Below are 5452 nucleotides of genomic sequence, written 5' to 3'. Positions count from 1 at the left end.
GACTAGAGTCATATTTTGTTTTTTCTCAACTCTTAAAAACTGAAAAAACAAGTTGTGTCAAAGCGTCTAAAATTCATTTAATTCGGAAACATACTTCCCCTTTATTTTAGTTAATCGAGTAATCCGCAATCGTGGAAGAAAGTCAATTGAAACCCCGTCGTTCACGGAGGCTTACGAGTCAACTGTCTTTGTCTCCGGAATCGAAGCCAGTACGGACAAAGCGAACTCGTTTAACCAGTTCCAAATCTCCTATTAAAGTTAGAACAAGTGTTACAACGACATCAGAGACTCCGGTTACTCCAAACATTTCTGGAATCCCTGCCTCTACAGAAGAAGTTCAGCAACCACAGAAGGACAGTGATACTGATCCTAGTCTGAGAGTAAACACTTGTGTTACCGAACCAGTTCCATCTACAACCGGTTCGGAGAGTCTTGCTCTTCAAACATCTGTCGCTGCCGATTTCACACCTTCTTCGGCACCAGAAATATTCTACAGACCTGACGGTCTTCCCCTTCCACCTAGTCTGATTGCCATAGAATAAATTGTAGAAGATCCTCAAACAAGTACTCCAACGCAATTTGGAGTCGAGGTCACTCTATATCCTTCTTCATCATAAGTTAGTCTACCACCAGCGGAAGCTCCTGTAGAATCGCTAGGTAATCTTTTGGATAGACTACAAATGTCTAAACAACCGTCAACATCTAGGACTGTGTCGTCTGACACAGCGACGGCAGAACTCCCTGCTATCACTCCGACAATGTTCGCCGGTATACCATCTGTCCCGACTAGCTCTCAACCGTTAGAAGGAGACCACTCAGGGGCCATTTTGACAGTATGGTCGGTTCCTGTTTGTTCATCCGGAATAACATCCAGAAACTCTTATGTCGAGTCTCAACAAATTGATCCATTTGGAGGTCAATTTGGGCAGTCCGGTCCCCAAGGGCAAACAATTCCCTTGAGTTCTGGATTACCACCATATGGGGGGTAGTATACCCTTTCATTATCCCCTCCGGGAGGATATCCATACGGGAGTTCACAACAACATTTAGGTTATACTGGAATTACCTCAAGTGGTTGGGTACCTATACTACCTCAATAACCAAGAGTTGTATACTCGATGCAACAATGTTTACCTATGTCAAATATCCCAACTACGCCAGCTATTGTGACGGTGTCGCAAGTTCAAGCGCTGCCTGTTGTATGCCAACCTCAGGTTTCTCAGGTTGTAATGCAACAGCCCCTTGACCCTGCGACTCAACCACAATCGCTGACCGGTGGAATGACACAAGTTCAGACGGGTACGATTACCCCTCATCTTGGTCAAACTGTTAGTATCGGGCAACAGCACATGGCTTCACAACCATGGCTGGTGCAATACCAACAACTGCAATTCCAACAAGTATACCAAGGTTCTGAGCAACAAATCTTTGCTAATAGTGGACAGCCGTACATTCAAAACGGTCAAAATCAACCATTTTACAATGGTCATGCCCACCAACCTTACCAAACATACTAGCATCAAATGCATTATGCCAATATGCAAAGACCAACTGCTCAGGCAATCCCATCTTATCCTGGGTATGCTTCACCTAACCTGAATCAACAGTTACCCTTTGTGGCAACTTTGGAGTTACCTGATTTAAACCGGTTAACAAACGATCCAATCACTTACGCCCCTTGGTGGCCAGCGATTCCGCATAAAATTCCATCAGATATTCCTAAATTTAATGGAAATCCGAGTGAAGATCCATCGAATCACGTGATGACCTTTCATCTATGGTGTTCATCAAACACCTTAAATGATGATTCGATAAGACTTCGCCTCTTTCAGAGGACGTTAATGGGTCCGGTAGCAAAATGGTACATCGAATTTCCTAGAGCTTCGTTCGACAACTTCACTACCTTAGCCACAACCTTTTTAACCCATTTTCAGTTACCTATAAGGTACGAAACGGGAACAGAACTTCTTACCAATTTCAAACAGACAATGGCCACTCACATATCTGATCATATACATGAGTGGCGATGTCGTCGTAGAATGGTAAAAACGTATGTCTCCAATCAGCTCTTAGCTGAATGGTTTATCAAGTCATTACTACCTTCCATTACAGAAGATGTGGCAAAGGGGGGAGTCGTAACAGAAGAGCAAGTCATCACTCGTGCGCAATATCTGGACTTGATTTACACCCAGTCCGGCACACTCTACGATAAAATACCTGACACCCCTAGACCGAAATTCTCAATTCCTCCCCCTCCTAAATCGAACAATGACTCTCATGCTGGCGATGGCGTGATTGGCACAACAGACATGAAATCGACAAAGGCTACATCCAAAAAGGCCCGTAAGATTTCAAGTCAAAATGCAAAAGATGAACTTCTTGCTTCGGAAGTAAATGTTGTATCGATAGATAAAGGCAAAGAAACCAAACAACCAGGAAGCAAGAAGAAAGGCAAAGGGAAGAAGAAGAAACAGGAGGAATCATCACCTGAAAAATCTTCTTCAAACCCTCTTGGAGATAGGAAACTAAAATTTCCATGCATGATATGCGATGAGGATCATCGGACCGCAGATTGTCCACACAGAGCTGAGCTTAAAAAATTCTTCAAGAATTCAAAAACCTTCGCAGTGTTAACTGATCCGTTTCCAAATCCAAGAACAAATCTGGTTGAGAGTGAAGATGCTTCCCGGTGTCAAGTGCTAATGTTGTCGGTTTCAAAACAGCTAAATGATGCTTTGATATCGACAAGGAAAAAAGATTATGGGAATCCACAGCTTTCGAACAACAAGGATAAAGATCAACCTAGTAGTTCGACAACAACTTCGACAGAAGTTGCACCACCCATCATTCCTGAATTGACAATAAAACCGCCAAAGGGAGTAGTACACAAGTCGACGTTTAATCCTCGCGCTAGAGCGGCACGACATTATAATATAGTGGAAGATTTGGCCCAATCGCCATCCGCTATGTCGACTCTTGAAGTACTGCAGAATTGCCCATCCCAAAGGCAGGCTTTATTATCAGCCATTGGAGGGGTAGACCCAAAGGATTCCAATCTTGTATCCTTCGACCATAAAGGATACGATCCTCAATTACCAGCTCAACTAGCTTTCCTTGTTCAAGTGAAAGCCCTCAACAAAATTGTTCATCGAACAATCATCGATGAGGGAGCATCTACATGCATTATGTCGATGAGTTGCTGGAAAAATTCAGGATCTCCAACCTTGTCGCGATCTTTGATGACATTAAAAGCATTCGACGGAAGGACATATACCCCATATGGTATTCTAAGTAACTTGAAAGTTGAACTAGGAGGGAAAACGGTAGAAATAGATGTTGAAGTAATCGATGGAAACCTTGATTACAACATCCTACTAGGAAGACCATGGATATATGCTATGGCGGCTGTTGTGTCGACCTATTTTAGGAAGATTGCATTTCCCTTTCAAGGAGGGATTACAATCGTCGATCAACAAAACTTCCTCCCTAATGGTTCTCAAGTTAGAGGAAGCATTTCCATGATCCATGGAAGCCCCCATTCGCTTCAAAATATCGGGGTAGGCCTATTAAAAGATCCTATACTAATGGGAACTTTCGCCCTTCCCCCTCCAATCAACCTGGCAGAAGTAGCGTCAATAGGAACCTGCAACATGATATCTTCTAAAAAGATCTCAAAAAACGATATCGACATGGATCATGCAATGGTTTTGCCCCCAAGCCCAATGGAAATATTGTAGCAATCAATGTTCCTAGCATGGGAGGCAAACCCAAATCAACGCTCATCGAGCGTTTTGATAGATAGGTCTAAAGAATATGGTACCCCTTCAGATCCTTGGTCCCGAGTGCATGTCACCGACGAAGGAATTTTTCAATCAATGGTAATTGAAGGAGCACCATGGAATGATTCCCACCATCGTTCCCTTCTTCCGGATTGTGGAGAAGAAACTAAGGATGACCTTTATCATCCTTCAGTCTTTGATTTCCTATCAAATACTGTAAACACGGTGGATTCCGAGCGAAACTTGTCCAACATTGAAGAGACTATCGCCATAAATATCTCGACCAAAACAGATGTTGTAGAGAATATTTATGTTGGAAAATGTTGTTCTCCTTCAGAACTGGAAATATATAACGCTCTTTTTCGCGAATTCAGAGATGTCTTTGCTTGGTCATATAGTGAAATGCCAGGCATTGACTCGAGTATCGTTGAACACGAAATTAAGATGTATCCAGATGTCAAACCAGTACGAAAACGGCTACGGCAGGTGCACCCCAAGAAAGCCGCTGCAATTAAGGCAGAAGTTGAAAAATTTCTCCATGCTGGTTTCATCTACCCAGTTCCTCTAACCGATTGGGTATCGAATATTGTCCCCGTTATGAAAAACAAGGAACAATTAGAGTGTGCGTCGATTACAAGGATGTAAATCAAGCTTGTCTGAAAGACAACTACCCTACACCCTTCATTGACCAGATAATTGATGAATGCGCCGGATGCGAAATCTTTTCATTCATGGATGGATTCTCTGGGTATAATCAAATAAATATCCGCCCACAGGACCAGTCAAAGACTACATTTATTTGTCCATGGGGAACATTCGCATATCGAAAATTACCCTTTGGTTTAAAGAACGCAGGGGCGACGTTTCAGAGGGAAATGAATTATGCCTTCCATGACATCAAAAACATCGTTCAACCATACCTCGATGACCTTCCGGATCATTCGCGAAAGCGAACTGATCATCCGCAGCATTTAAGAGCGATATTTCTACGTTGCCGACACTACAAGATACGACTCAATCCACACAAATGTGTATTTTGCGTCAGTTCTGGTCGTTTAGTTGGATTTGCAGTCTCGAAGGACGAGATTCGTCTCGACCCATGTAAGGTCCAGGCAATCATAAATTTGCCTCCACCTTCGAATTTGCTTCAAATTCAAAAACTCCAAGGGAAAGCAAACTTTCTGAGGAGGTTCATTCCAAATTACGCCGAACTTGCTAAAGGTTATACACGTCTTTTGAAGAAGGAAGTTCCCTTTGTCTGGGATCAAGTTGCGCAAGCTTCCTTTGATGCTTTAAAAGAATCACTAATGAAAGCATCATTAATGTACGCTCCTGATTATCAAAAAGATTTTAACCTGTATCTGGCTACAGCGGATACGACCATCGCAATGGTTTTAGTTCAAGAAGTCGATGGAATTGAACATCCTATATATTATTTAAGTAAAAACTTAAATGATACAGAAAGCAAATATTCTTATGTTGAAAAGCTAGCACTTGCAGCTGTTCAAGCGATACAGAGATTTCAGCACTATGTCCTCTTTCGAAAAACTACCATTCTATCATATTGCAACCCCATGACTTATATATTGTCGCGACAGTTGCTGGGGGGCAAATATTCAAAATGGATAGCAATCCTACAAGAGTTTGATCTGGAATTTGTAAAATCCAAGTCA

The sequence above is a fragment of the Pinus tabuliformis genome, chromosome 5_2, assembly GCF_031772625.1.
Source record: "Pinus tabuliformis cultivar Carrire ecotype Pingquan chromosome 5_2, CPIR1, whole genome shotgun sequence".
Taxonomy (NCBI): Eukaryota; Viridiplantae; Streptophyta; class Pinopsida; order Pinales; family Pinaceae; genus Pinus; species Pinus tabuliformis.
Note: the sequence above shows the minus strand (reverse complement) of the source record.